General features: G+C 39.7%; 1 protein-coding gene across 3 annotated transcripts in view; it reads right to left on the bottom strand.

Annotated features, from left to right (window-relative positions):
• The window catches only part of lingo1a (leucine rich repeat and Ig domain containing 1a), a 126,392-nt gene that overhangs the window by 31,917 nt on the left and 78,235 nt on the right, over nucleotides 1-16,240 (bottom strand). Inside the window, exon 1 of one of the 3 annotated variants that reach the window (XM_046860192.1) lies at nucleotides 6,241-6,576. The exons of 1 other annotated variant lie outside the window; for it this stretch is intronic. The gene's annotated coding sequence lies outside the window, so the exon portion shown is untranslated. Of the gene's footprint in view, nucleotides 1-6,240; nucleotides 6,577-16,240 lie in introns of those variants that run through there. One more of the 3 variants, XM_046860193.1, reaches the window with a different exon arrangement.

Below are 16,240 nucleotides of genomic sequence, written 5' to 3'. Positions count from 1 at the left end.
CATGACAGGTAAAAAAAATATAAGCCATTTAAACCAGATGTTCATGGTTCATATTCGGTAATATGCATAAAGCATCTTAGCGCCTTTGGAGGAGCTGTGCACATTAACGAATTGAGTATGGAATGGATTTGTGTTATTCACCAGGAGGTAAATACATAAAATATACGCTATAATTTTTAAAATAATTTTATAACTATAAATATGGGCTATTTGAAAGTACAAATTAAGTGTCTAGCAATGTGGGAACTTTTTGACAAATAATGGATAACTTTTTTACTGTAATGTAAACTCTACTTGACACATTTTGCTTTTCATTTGCCCATTGACCTCCCACTCTACTGCCTTTTCTTTCAGACCACAAGTGTAGTTTCTTTGGAACAGGTAAAGGCTAGGCATGAAACTGTCAGTGTAGTTGGCAATATGTCCTCATAATGCACCTCACCAGAAAAAAAACATGCAGCATTCCTAAATAGTGCAAAATGTTATAATTTCCATAAACTGAGAATCTTTCGTAACGTTGCAATAGTAAGTAGGCTGTCATCAAACTGTCATTCCATCTTTCTTGAACTTTCATGAGTGTTTGACAGTCAATATGCAACAATGAATGGCAATAGTTTGCGTCCAACTGGGAGGGACGGTCGTATCAGGTGACATCGAAGCCATGCAGACTCTCCACTATTGTCCCCAAAGCTTGGTGCTTGGTTGTGTTTTGTTCTTTCTGTACACCTGCTCTCTTAGTGAGGTCTGATGACTGTCAACACCCCCTCTCCTTCTCTTATCTCAAACGCCCTTGTTTATGCATGTATCCGGATGTCTGACAGTCATCTTGTCGAGGACGAAACTTAATCTCGCCACAACCGAGCTGCTAAATATCCTTGGAGATACATTTTCATGTCAAGATGCCTGAAAGATTCTCAGATCACTGAACTCAAGCATGGGGTAACCATGGACAATCAACCGCCATTCTTACCTCACATCACTAAACTGCCATTTATTTGTCTCCATAGTGGCTCATTCCTGATCATTTGGAAACTGAAGACATTGGAACATTGGAGCTAAACATTCACGGAACTGTAATGAATGGACACCCAGATGAGGATGAGGTTCCCTTTTAAGTCTGGTTCCTTTCAAGTTTTCCTTTTCGTGCCATCTCATTTGCCGCTGGATCACTCATTAGGGATAAACTTACAATTATAAAGAACAAACTTATAGACACTAAACTTTTTTTCATAAAACGTTATAACCTTTTTATCTCTGTGAAGTTGCATTGAGACAACGTCCATTGTTAAAAGCGCTATACAAATAAAAATTGAAAAAATAAAGAACATTTACGTTGTAAAAATTTAAATCACAGCCGCACCAAGTTGCCACTATTGGGCCCCTGAGCAAGGCCCTTAACCCCACAGCTGCACAGTTGTATTTCAAAAACATTATGTTTCTCCATCATTGAACATTTAAAGGCTCTGCCATGGAGGAATTGTTGTTGAATCAATAACAATCTCAGATGTTGAACTAATTTATGAGTTGCTCCGGAGCACCTTTAACTGACTGTTTAAGACTGTAGGACATTATTTCTAACCACGCACTCCAGGTGATATTTCTTAATCTACTGTGTTTGTAATGTTTTAATGACTTATAAATATGCATAATGAGGATGGGTTCGCTTTTGGAGTCCGGTCCCTCTCAAGGTTTCTTCCTCCAAGGTTTTCCTTGCTCCAGGCACCCCAGGCTTAAATACACAAACATATTTAAATATGCGTGAATTCTGTTCTATATTTCGTACATTCTATAAAGCTGCTTTAAAATAATGTCAACTGTGAAACGATCTATAGAAATAGACTTGAATAGAACGTCTGCCAAACGGCATAAAAAATCTCCCAAGGCGCAGGGGATACACGTGTAAAGACTCTTTTGTTCTGAAATCTAAGTGATGGAACGAACTTCCACTAGCACTGGCTGTCTTGATGACGAATGATGACTAAAGTGCTCCCTCTTCATGAAGTCTTTAAATGAGTTTAATCCTTGCCCATGGTTTTAAACTGATAGTATTCCTAGTCCCCAACCTACATAACCACTATAAGGATGTGATTATTGATAGAGACTTTAAAGCACTTAAGTTGTTCTGAATCGGAAGTGTCTGCCAAAAGCCATTATTGTAAATGCATGCCATTGTGTTGGCCGATGTGTGTCAACACATTACGGCCATAAAATCACACTGGGCAGTGTTTTTCTTCAATTGCGAACAGATCCGCTTTGAACCGCTTTCTTGGGACTTTCACAATTATTAGGTATAGGTTTCCTGTAAGACAGCATATCTACTGCCTGATTGGATAAGCCCAGTAGGTACACAGCTCTCTGAGACACAAGCCATGCGTCCACCCACTTTGCTGGCATCTTTGCGCCCTCTTGGTGGTTTAAAAATACCTTCCGTGGAGTTGTCAGGCCACACTAGTATGTGTGACATATAAAATGGCTCCTAAAAAATGTTGCAGTACAAGTAGAAGCACAACAACCTTTGAAACATGTTACTGCATTATGGCTGGCAGTCACTCGAGTGGACAGAGATTCCTGTTTTGATCACTGGAACTGATTCCGTCAGTATCTTTGCTCGAGAATATATACGTGAACACTGTGCAGCCATTCAAAGATTTCTGACCAGGGTTGCAAACTTTCCGGAAACTTTCTTTTGGAACGTCATCTGTGGAATTTGGAAAATATTTCAAGTAGGAAACTTCCTAGGAATTTTTGGGAATTAAAAAGAAATTTCAGAAAATGTACAGTATCATGTAGAAATATAAACATTTTGTTTCGTGCGAACAATTGCAGATCACATAAACACCGTTTTAAACATAAATGTATGTAACATTTATGTAATTTACCTGAATACCCGTCAAGGTGGACATTTTTTTGAGCCCTGCAGTTCAGCAAGTGCGCTGTGGGCATGTGATTGATGAACGTGCAGGGTTAAAATTCTACTGAAACAGCAATAAATATGCCTGTTTTAACCAAGATTATACATTATACTACATTTAAGTTCCCTGTTATAGGCTGACCTGCAATTTTGTAAATTCCCAGTAATTCCCATTAAGTTTCCAGTCTTGAAAATCCCTGGATTTTTGCCTTTATAACTTTATACCTGCTCAGTCATCTATCAAAATGGCTCCTCCAAAAAAAGGTTAGGTGTTCTGATCCATATATGTCTTCTATTGCCTTTTTTTTTTTTTTACTGCAATCAGTCAGTTCAGCCAACTGGTTTGGTATTTGCCCCATGGCATTCTTGGTATAGACTGGTATTTGGCTATGGCTGTAGGTCAACTAAAAAAAAAATGCTGTGACGAAGTGGCCACTTAAATGTTATAATCAAGCTCTTATTGCATTTTAATGTTGACGAAACCAAATCAGGGATTACTCCATTACTCCACTCACATTTTCAGGAAAAAATGTGCCATCACTGCACTGGTGTGACTCTACATACCTCCTTTTATCCACTTTTGCAGTCATTACGACAATCACGACCGCACAGGAGACATGTAGACCGAGGACAATTTGTTGCGCTACGTATGTACGCTAGTGACTCTGCAGCCATATCTGCTGTAAGCTCCAGCCCTATCCATTTCAATGCAGTGCCAAAGCAACGTCATGAACTGGTTTTTGCTTGCGAGTCGCGCCGATGACGCTGTCCTCCATAAGTGCCCACCGTCGCATATGTTCAGCTTCTATACAACGTGTCCATCGTTCGGCTCCATCGCGACTTGGCAGAAAAGGTTCGACCGTTAACGCAAGCTTAAAAATGTATGGAGTGTAACCTCTTTTTTTTGTTGATGACTTACAACGACAATCGTTGTCGAAACAAGGCAACTTAAACAACAGCTGTACTGAGATAACGAGTTTATGAAGTTGGAATGTGTAATTTTATCGCCCATAAGTTTGTTCCTTATACGTTTTTTAATAATGAGTGAGTCAGTGGTGACTTTGGCAATGCCCTGAGATGGTATGAGGAAGAAATCTTGAGAGAAACCAAATTCAAAACGGCAACACCAAATGTCCATCCATTACAGTTCCATCATTGTTGAGGTTCATTGTTACAGTGTTCTGAAATATGATTACTGGTTACTGCAAAGCAACAACGCACTTCCTAACCAATTAAACAATGGGCTATGAGTCCCATTTTGAATCCAAACTTTTCTATTTCTCCCAAGTGAGAATCACTATTTCTCCTGAATCTCTTCTGATTGGCCGTTCAGGCCTGGTTTTTCTTAGAAATAGCCATATTAGTATAAAAATGGAGCCTGAGGACCAAAGTGCAGCATTTGTCATCTGTATGTGTAATTTGTCTATCCTTTTTACAATCCAGTGCTCATGCATCAAAGCTCGGTACAGTATGAATTTTTATTGCTAAAGGGGTCTACAGTCATTAGCCTACCATTTAGCACAATGGAGGGAAAAATGACCTGCACTTTAAGGGGGAAAAAAAATCACTACAATGAATACTAAGAGTTTTTTTTTCCTTGTATAAAAAAATACAGTTAAGCGACTGCAATTGATTTGAATTGAAGCATTTTTGAGCTTTTATCGATAAATAGAAGAAGCAGTAGCAAATATGTCGCTCTGGATAAGGGCGTCTGCTAAATGCCACAAATGTAAATGTAAATGTAAATATCTGTCATACTGACTGATCGTGGAAATGTAGCAAATCTACAGGATGCATAGAATATGGGAAAAATAGAACGTTTGTATGTTTCCATTCAATCCAGACTGAAATTTGATGTCATTTAAATCCACCTATAAATAAATAACAAAGCAATTAGGCTTTTAAATACAACTCTTCAAATATCAATCTGTAATTGTGCCAAAAATGTGTGCGCACCACAGCGATCTAGTTTCCCGCACGCTTTTTTGAAATGCAACTGGGGCGAATGGAAAATTTACTGCCAATGCTTAGAAAATCGACGGAAGTCCACGCTGGAGAGCTACTGTTTAATCCGCCATGGATAATTCCCTTACGTTCTGATGCACGCTCATAATACACCGTTCCAAGTGCGAGAATGAATTGCACAAACGGTATCGTTGTTAAGGTCTGGTTATTGCTCTGTTATTATAATGCATGTTGGATCATTGAAAATGGAAGCCAGAGGCACACAGTGTTGCATTGAAAAATTTACGACAACTTTGACTTCAAATGCTGACATCTGTAGGAAGGTGACTTGTGACTGAAATGCAGGATGTGTCTTGCATAAATGAGAATCGGGTATCAAGATCCAGATGGATAGAGAGAAAGAGAGAGAAATAATTCAACTTTGTATGATTTTTAAAAAGTATTTATATTACCATGACATAAGTCCCAATGGAGCATAACTGGCTAAGGGCCTTGACCACGGGCCCCAGAGTGGCAGCTTAGCAATACTGAGGTTTAAAACTCACCAGAGTCTTAACCGCAACCCTAGCTAACCATATCATGGAAAGACAGAAGCAGATTATTGCTCTGATGCCATGCTCTTTCCATCAGTCACCAAATTCAACCAAAACGGAACTATCCATGGTACTAGAACAAAGTTGGCATGTTACCCATTTTAGTAAACTGTATCCAGGAACTACAACAGATGGAAGGTCTCCAGCAGAGCCATTCAACATCATGTATAGCTACTTCTTGAGTGACGTTAAAAAGAGTCATGACAATGGCCTGAGATTGCAAATAAAACATTTTATTATTATGTATTATTATTATTTGTACCTGGACTGGGTATAGGGTTTATTTTATAATATATGTTTGGATTGTTTGTTAGTTTTTTGGTTGGAGTGTTTGGTTGATGAAGATTGAACTGCAGTCGCTTAGAGGTCCTATCCATCCGATGGCGCATGACGGACGAGCTAGAAAACTTACAGCCTCGCGCGTTATTCTGGTTCCTCACTCAAACCCCTTCAAACTGAAGAACGGAAAGACTATCCGACTTACCAGGTATAAAGGTAAAGTGACCAGTGATGCTTCTGGTATCATGGATAATAACGTTTGTTCAACACTACTGACATTTAAACACCCTTGAAAGCCGAATCGCCCTCGGCCGCGTTATCAGCAGCAGCATCAGTGATGTCGGGAGTAAAAAAATAACGACGTGCAAAACAGATCAAAGAAATAAAGAACGAGACACCATTCGCGTGTCGTTATTCCGTTTGCACGAAAGAGCGCGCGTCTGTGTGTGTGTGTGTGTGTGTGTGTGTGTGTGTATGCGTGCGTGTACTCACCTACCGCCGTTCGTAAGCATCCTCAAGGGTTTCACACTCGCACGCAGAGGCAACTCCCCGCACCGTGAACGCGCCCAGCGCACTATCTCATCTCCATCCCCGGACACGCAGCGAGAGCCCACCAGTCCACACGAGAAGAACCAAATCAATAGAAATCAAATAGAATAATATATGATATAAAACCCCGCGCGCAAACACCGTGCCGACGCTGTTATGGAGAGCGAATCGTATTGACGGGCATCGTCTCGGCTGCGGTGCGGCTCGGTTCCGGCTCGGTTCCAGGCTCCGGACGCGGGCTAGAGGGAGACGCGTTAGAGAAAAGCTTGCATTCGCGATTGCCTGCTGCTGCTGCTGCTGAGAGCTTACAAAATGAGGCGTGGATGGAAGGAGAGAGAGAGAGAGAGAGAGAGAGAGAGAGAGAGAGAGAGATTGATTCCCACGAACCAGGAATTCATTTATCTCAGCTGGCAGACATCCAGACTCCACACAAGTCCTTATTATTATTATTATTATTATAATTATTATCATTATCATTATTATTATCATCACCATCACATCACATCTTATTTTCCCCATAAATAAATTAAAATTAATAAAAAATAAATAAATGCAACCCCTTTTAAACATGACTGATTATTGATTTATTTTTTCTTCTTTTCAATTATTTAATATGCAATGTCATTTGCAAGAATTCTAAACCCTCTATAAAAGCTTTCCTACAATCCTGGTGCAGTTCTCCTGACGAGAACCTGGTGGCACTGTTGGACTCAAAGATGTTCTTGTTTAAAATAATAAATAAATAAAAAGGCCGTATCTATAACTCGTGCACTATAAGCCCTCAAGTGTCTACTCAGGGAACATCTCAGGAAACCCGGAGAAGTACGGCGCGTCGTCAGGAGCGCTCGGATAAACCAGCAGATGTTTGTCCTGATTGAGGTTACCAATCTTCCATAGTGATGTTCTCGTCCTGGATGCACAAACATGGTTTCCCAGATGATCATCTGGTGCATGTGCATGTGAGTGTAAAGTCCTACTGTCGTTTATATGCGTCCTCACGGGTTTCACTCATATACGGCGACAAGTCCCTGTGCTCTGTGTGTGTGTGTGTGTGTGTGTGTGTGTGTGTGTGTGTGTGAGATACTGTATATGCACAGGAAAGTCTCTCTCCTAACTGATGGTTTTGTGTAGGTGCTGGATCATTTAGCACGAAAGCTCTTAAAATCTTGCCCTTAATGCATTTGTGCCCATGACAGCTGTAACATTCAGTGCTCAGTTCAACACACACACACACACACACACACACACACACACACACACACACACACACACACAAACTCCTAAATCTCCAGCCTTACATCCATCACATTATCCTTTAATATTGAGTAATACAGTAACACTGAAGTGGAAGTATAATTATAGATTTTAAAAAGTATAGTATTTATTGTTAATGCCAAAAAAATCTAATAAAATCCATCAAATTTCATTTTATGCAATAATAGCAATCAATATGAAGTTAAAAGAGTTTCCCAAAGATCTCTGGAACAACATCATGAACAACACAATACGATCCTAAACATGAGTTCCAGTACGGTTGATTGGTTTCTACGCGAGGAAGAACATTCACAGAACCGCAAATAATATTTTATCAGAGCAATGTGAGATAAAGCAGATGAGCACCGTACAGGATAAAGAAGAGAAGAGAGAAGACAGCAGTCACATGAAAAGAGTTGCAGGACAACCTGAAAGCAGCAGGACCAGCAGTTATACAGACAACATTACTGATAAAGATAAACATCAATACACTCGGTGTTTGCAAAATTTTAACAGGAACAGTAAGGCTGTGCATTAACAGTATTTCACAAAAGTAAATGCACCCCTCACATTTCAGCAAGTATCTTCTCCTACTCTAGAAATGTAACTTGGATATATTTTAGAGTATCAGCAGTTTGTGTAGCAGTACAGATTTCATGTGGCACTGCATGAAAAACAGGCCTGGTTCATTAATAAAAAAGGTATAGACTTGAAAAACCACTCCAGAACAATGTCTGTGAACACAGTTCACCATGTCATCACGCATGCAGGTCAAAGCTTTATTACGGAAAAAAGAAGCCACATGTGAATATGACCCAAAAGCACCAACATCCTATTTGGGGCAAAACTCAATTAAAATGGACAGAGACAAAGTGGAGAACTTTTTTGTGGTCAGAACCATGGATGCCTGCATCTCTGATGGTATGGGGGTTCATTAGTGCCTATGGAATTGCATATTTTCAAAAGCATCATCAATGCTAAAAGGTATAGACAGGTTTTTAAGCAGCATACGCTACTATCCAGATGACAGTTTGTGTGGAGAAGGCTGTGCAGATTTCAGCAAGTCAACAATTAAAAACATGTGGTGCATAATGAAATGAAAAATACAACAAATATGACTGAAAATCTGTTCCAAAACTCAAACAACTGGTCTCCTCAGATACCAGACATACAGTTTATATATATATATATATATATATATACTTTGATGAAGGATGACGTGATGCTACACAGTGGGACATATGGCAAAGTCCCAAATTTTTTTTGGACATTTTGCAGCCACCAAATTCAAATTACATAATCTTATAAACATTTGACATATTTCCCAAAAATATTTTTTTGTTAAATCTGTATGTATTTCTGAAGTGGACAAATGTCCAAATATTTTATCCTCATGGTGTATTTACAGTCATAAGCCTTTGATTTAGCAGGAAAGATTTACAACTATTAAATAATTCCTCCTACAGGAAAATATGCCCCAGCTTTCACTCTCCTACATTGACTGAATTTAATTGCCCAGTCAAATCAACAGCTCTCTCAGCTACACTGAGCACTAACTAGAGGAAGACAGCCAGAGAGATTCCATAACCAAAGCACTCGGTCCAAATCGCCATGCCAATATGATCAATGTAGCTTTTTTTTTTTCTCCTGCACTGTGATACTGCTGTTCATTTTCTTTTTTCAGAAAATTACTAATTACTACAGATGCAAAAATACTTTTTTGAGATAACAATGTAAATAAAACGGCGCTATTTTTTAATGAAGAATAAGCAAGACCGCTCGTGATTTCACCGTTTAATCGTTTGCTCTCAGATTCGAATTGACTGATGAGTTGCTTTAGTTGTGCTCTTGCTTGGTTGTTGCAGGCGCTTGCCTTTTGCAGATAAGTTTAAATCATCTCAAATCGAATTTAAATGTAATTAATCAGGCACAAAGAAATCGAATAAACCCATAAACAGAGTAATACAAAAGCAGCCAAGTGATTCATATATAGAAATCAAACGGCAAATCAAATGTAACACAAGATATGCAGACAAATCCAAAACGTGAGGCAGAATATTCTTCTTCTTTCGGCTGCTCCCATTAGGGGGCGCCACAGCGGATCATCCGTCTCCATACCCCCCTGTCCTCTACATCTGCCTCTTTCAAACCAACTACCTGCATGTGTTCCTTCACCACATCCATAAACCTCATGTTCATGCCATTAACTGTAACTATACCATGTAGCTGTTTGTGGAGACCTGAACATAATGTCTGTATGTGCTTGATAAATGGGAAATGGAACCTCAGTGGATATGATGTTGAACTTTTGATCAGAAGGTCACAGTTCAAATCCCAGCACCACTAGCCTCCTGCTGCTTGATCCTTGAGCAAGGCCCTTAACTGCTCAATTTTATTAATGAGATAAATGTAAGTCATTCTGGATAAGAGCGTCTGCCAAATGCCATAAATGTAAATAATAAACCACACTTTCACTCTAATTGCAACAACTTATAATATCTCACCATATTCAGTATATAATATCATAGAAGATTCAAAGAATCTGGAGACATCTCTGTGCTGAAGGGACAAGGGAGAAAATCAACATCGGATGTGATCTTACGTGATCCTCGGGGCATAAGGTGTCATGAAGGAAAATCAGTGCGTGGGCTCAGAAACACATAAATCATGGCATCCAAAATACAGGAAAAAAGCTCTATTATGCGAAGAAGAAGCCACACGTGAACATGATCCAGAAACACCGCCATCTTCTCTGGGCCAAAGCTCAGTTAAAATGGACAGAGACAAAGTAGAAAACTGCTCTGTGCTCAGAACCATGGACGATGCATCCTCCAGACTAAAAAGAGAGGGACCATTCGTCTGTATCATTATCCAGGTGATTGCTCAACTTTAAGAGGGTTAGTGAGATCAGGCTGTGTTCAGTTGGTGTTTCAGTTTCTTCCAAAGGTGTTCAGCAGGGTTGAGGTCAGGGCTCAGTTCAGGAGTTCTTCCACTCCGACATGAACACACCTTTATCTTTATGGATCTTGTTTTTTTTGCTCAGGGAGTATGATGGTGTCCAAAAACAAATTTTGCCCCAATGGACAATACTGTAAGTTTAGCGGACGTGTCTTTCGATTTCATGAACTTGGACCATTGACACTGGCTATGTGGAATGTTGATCTACTGTATGTGGGCCACAGTGTGACACGGATATACAGCATCTACAGTAGTTTTATTGGTCTCTGTAGCGTTGAATGCTGAGTCACTGTACTGCAGTGCTGATTAAAAAACTCTTTCCTGAAGTACCCCGTAATGCTCGGGGAGGGGGGGGAGGGGTTCTTAATTAGCAGATGAATTGCATAATGTATGTCAAGAGCAGGGCACTAAAAATGTGAGATATAGGAGTATACCAGCTATAAAACCTTTTTCCTAATGCTCACTGTAGGGTTCAGAATGCCAAACTGACTTGTTCATTAATTAAAAAAAGAGAGTATTGATAAAAAAATAATAATCTTTTTAATTAGACCTGACTCAATTTGTGAGAGTAGTAAAGGACAGGGATTTCTGGTGGGTTTTAAAAACTCTGGATGAGTCATGTCAGGATTTATCTTCTTTTTTTGAAAGTCAAGCCTAAAAAAAAAATCGTCTAAAAAAAAGTCTAGAAATTGTATTGCCATAAGGGTTCATATCCAGATATCATCTCTATCAATATCTCGAACGGATGGCTGTTTAAAGACATCTATCCATACGTGCTTCCTAATGGGGACATTCTGAAGAACCTAAGACAATTTCCTTGTGGTTTTCTCTTCAAAGACACTCAGATTATCATTTTTCATATTCACCCTGACATTGCATTTTATTGACATGTTTACCCAGGCTGCCTTTTTGCAGATACGCTGTCTCTCTCTCACTCTCTCTTTTTTTCTCTCTCTCTCTCTCTCTCTCTGACTGACTAATGCGTTCCCTGTGTGAGCTTCCATTACCTTCACCTCCAAGCCTTGAAGCTGCCAGACATTTCTCTCCCCGCCAGACTCAAACAATGCCCACCACACAGCTATTTCCTTTCTCCCCAAGACCGCAATTTATCGTGACTCACAGGCCGTCACCTTCTCGCAGAGACAATAGGCCGTCGATGCCAGGAGCCGCTATAAAAGATGTTTCCAGCCAATCTCAGCACGGAACCCATCTAATCTGAAGCCAATCGAATCTCGTCCCCTTATTTCTCAGGCACACCGAGGGGACGCCGGGTGACACTCGTATTAAGCACCAACACACAGATCACTCATTCTGTGCCTGGTCGAGGGTTTTTTTCTTTTTTTTTTGCAGGGGAAATTTAAATTCATGCACATGGCCTCAAGGACAGACAGGATTACAGCCTTCTTTGAGTTGTAGAGACTCTGCCTATAAATGGAAGCCAGGCCACATGTCAGAGAAATGGCTGAAGAGCTTGACACAAGCCTGCTCTGAATATTATAATGATTATTTATTGAACTAAGGACAAGCAGAAAATAGATAAAAGAAATGGAGGGTTGAATGCACCCCCATGCTCAATTCCATTTTCGGCAGACCTCAAAAAGCCGAGACTGGAGGACGGTGGTAGCTGTTTCTTTCAAATGCTGCTGTAAAATCCGCATGCATTTATGCCAATTTTTTAAAACCTTACCTTTGGATGCATGTTTGACATGTTCTAAAGCTTGTACAATGATGGACAAGCGGTCAGAAGATCCAGAATGCTTATATACAGAACCTTTAATGATACATGTTTAGGATTTCTGCTAGAGACGATGTACGCCGCAGTCGTGGCTACGGTAAAAGCAGACGTGTTGAATTGTGTTCATTGGGTTTCTTGGCTAAAATTCATTCTCACTGTATGAGATTCCTGTCTGTGATGCACATAAATGGAATGCCAGAATGGAATGCTATAATTATATACGTCATAGACGCCGCTGGACACGTCATACTATAATGCATCCACGTTATATCACGAAAAAACCTTTTTTTTTATTTTTATAGATAGACACCATATTGCCAACATGGCAGAAATGAAACAATAAAACTCTCATCTGTTTGTGTGTGAGATTTTGGACCAGGCCTCTGTGTCTGCCACTGAGACCTTATAAACAGAGAATTCAGAAGATTGAGAGAAAAGCAATTCCATTACTTGTGGCAGTTCACTTTATTTTTTACTGTTTCAATCCACTGTCCTCTATTCACTGTCGATGGCTTGCGCCCACAGACTCAGATCAAATCATAATGGCCATATGAATCACTGCTTTTTAAATGCTGCCTGGGTGGCATGCTAGCGCAGTGGTTAGCATCGACACCTTACAGGTCAACTCCTGAGGTGTAGTGATGGCATATACTCCGGTTATTGCTTGCGTGGATGTTCTTCCAGTGTTGGGAGTAGGATCTTTCCACCTACGGAAAAAACACAGGCTTTCTCTTTCTATCTCTGAGCTAAACTCAGACATTAACTTTCATACAACAATAAGGAGACTTAATAATCCATATCCTTCTCTTCCTGTCACCCTCTTCTTAAACATGCTCCTGAGGCTCCAGTGACCACTGTTCCTGCTCCTCTCCCCTCCATGGATCTTCCCACTTCGTCCAGGCCTGCCTCTGGATAGTGTTCTCTTTGACTGGAGGCGACTCTGTGCAGCTTGGGACGGTTTCTCATCAACACCTTGGGTGGTTCCATGAAATTCTGGAGTAAGAACAGGAGCTTTGAGGATGGATTTGACTGTAGTTAATGTCAACAGTCTCCTACACTGACTCAGGACTACAGTTTGCTCTGATCTCATCACTGCACCTCAACATCGTTTATCTGTAATAAATGGACATTCGGTGGAACCCAGATGAGGATGAGGTTCCCTCTTGAGTCTGGTTCCTCTCAAGGTTTCTTCCTTCTGCATCTCAGGGAGTTTTTCCTTCACCACAGTCTCCACCGACTTGTTCATCAGGGACAAACTTACACTTATAAAGAACATCTTCATTTTTAATCACCACATGATCTGTGTAAAGCTGCTTTGAGACAGTGTTCATTGTTAAAAGCTCAATACAAATAAAAATAAATTGAATTTAATTGAAAAATCGCATCGTATCGCATCAGTGGTTGCATATCTTTAATGTATCTTATGGCTATACATCGAGATGCGGATTGCATCGGCCTCCGTTTCACAGATGCACATCCCTAATGTGAATAATATGCTGTGTGTATGTGTATATGTGTATATCGAGTGTGTGTGTGTGTGTGTGTGTGTGTGTGTGTGTGTGTGTATGTGTTTGTGTGCGTGAATATGCATATCCAATCGCTTATAATAATGTTAAAATGAAACATTCCAGACAGCAGAGAACAGAAATGGAACCACATGTACTCATGCATGTTGAAATGACTGAGAGTCTGAGAGTCGTTTCCATTCTGTGCAGCTCAGATACAGTCTGAATCCTTTTCTTTTTTTTCCACTGCATGAACAATGAATGTATGCATTCGTCGTTGCCTGAAACTAAAACCACTAATCATGCAACATTTCTTATTAGCTTGTCATTAGCTTGGAAATGATGAATTGTTTGTTTTTTTCGCTCTAGTCAGTGAGTTTCCTGATAATCACTCAACTAAATTTACATTTATAGCATTTGGCAGACTCCTTTATACAGTGAGCAGTTGAGGGTTAGGGGCCTTAATGAAGGGCCCAGAGTGGCAGTTTGGTTGGTGCAGGTATTTGAACTTATGACTAAATGCCTCAACAGCGAAAAACAGTAAAGCATCATTTTATTTAACAAAAAAAAATTACAGTCTCATGTTACTCACTAGAAGAACTAAAAGTATTTGATAGACAAATAAAATGAAAGGGAATCAGTTTCGCTCGAGTAAAAACGAATATTCAGAGCTGACTGGGGTCTGATGCACCTCAGAGAGGGGCGATATTTTAATTCAAATTCAACAAAAGCTGGTTCTCAAAGTTTTTAGATTGGTAGCAGTTGTTCATTTAAATGTAGTTGAGTTGAGAGTAAAAGTTGATTTTATCTTTGCTACTTAGTGAAAATAGAAAGTCGGCAAAAAGTATTTTGTACATTAACGAAGTACATCTACGCAAGAACTTTACACCACTTGGGCATTTGAGGGTTAAAGGCTTTAATCAAAAGCCCAGCAGTGGTGGTTTGCTTGTGCTGGGATTGGAACCCATGACGTTCTGATCCAAAGCCTAATGAGCGACTACCTAATGACTTCCCTGACCTGTGTTTAACCCATGGGCAAAGCATATATAGCAATTATAGATCTTCTCGGTTGACATTTTAATGGTATCTCCTCCTGTAAACACCAGAAGAAGAACCGATAGCAGACTTGCGTGAGGAAGACTCGGATGGATGAAGACGGACAGGAAAAGGTACATACGTGGATGAAGGAAGTGAGATGGGAAAATGGTGATTAGTTTATTTGTTTATCCAATCAACTCTCCTTTCTTTTGTGCAAATGAAATGATAATGCACAGTTGTGTGGGTGATGGAAGTTGAGGTTGGTAGTAATTTTACACGAGAAAAATAGAAACCTGAAATTGCAATTTTGCTTATTACATTTGACCAGGACTGGCGTAATTTCATTTATAAAAAAGTGGATTTTTTATGAGAGTACTCTTAGTTCTGGTTTCTATAGAAACTTTGATTAGGTTTGAAAAATTGAAATTGAAATTGATTTGATTTGATTTGATTTGATTTGATTTGATTTTAGGTGACGCAACTAGCGTTTCGCAAAAAACAACAACAAAAAACTTTGACTGGACACGCCCACATCTATTCACCAATGCTCACGTTTACTAAATCCGATGAACGTTGCCAGTTGCAGATTAATGCTGCGTATGTGAACATATCTTTATAAGATACTTAAAGAACATCTCCTGTGCCTAGAGCATCCAAAATTGATCTGGCCATCATTAGAACTTGTCTAGATGATGATGATGATGATGATGATGATGGAATAATAAATAAATCAGTGGATCAATAAATGAATAAATAATAAGCGACATGGCGGTGTAGCAGGTAGCATTGCCTCATCACAGCTCCAGGGTCCCATCTGCCCATATCTATTACCTTTCTTTTTTCCCTTCCAAAGCCTTTCTAATAATAGCTTTTGCTGCGATTTACTTATTTCAATACAGAAATCCAATTTTCTACAGATTGCCTCATGTCTGTTTTCTCCTTTTGTACCGTGGCCCGGTGTGTACGTGTTTGCGGCAGCGTTTAGATCTCCTGTCACCGCTTCAAAGTGTTACAAGGGATTCGCATGCTACTAAAAGGGGCTCGGTGATAGAAATGGTAAAAGGCGGCGTGTCCCGAAGCTGCTCCCTTCTCCATTACAGTAAACATTTCTTCTGTCTATGATTTATAGATTTCCTTCTGTCAGCCGTGTCTCAGGGGAGCAAAGCCACGGTTACGAAGCGCAGACCAACTGTAATGATACACTTTACAACACAATTATTGAGCGAACACTGGTTAAATGCTGCAATTTGTATTTTCACCTCAGGTTTTAGATGATTGTTAGACATTAGATAAATAAATGAGTAAACAGATCAAATGATAAATACAATATTTTAAAAACGATATAAAGAAACGTTAAAAAACGTATCGTTGTGGAATATATGATTATATTTGTGTGTTGTAATACGATCTGTAAAAATAAGGCTGTTTCTGACAGATTTCATTGCTTGATTAA

This window comes from Silurus meridionalis, chromosome 10, assembly GCF_014805685.1.
Source record: "Silurus meridionalis isolate SWU-2019-XX chromosome 10, ASM1480568v1, whole genome shotgun sequence".
In the NCBI taxonomy this organism is placed as follows: Eukaryota; Metazoa; Chordata; class Actinopteri; order Siluriformes; family Siluridae; genus Silurus; species Silurus meridionalis.
This window is presented reverse-complemented; position numbering and strand designations above follow the sequence as displayed.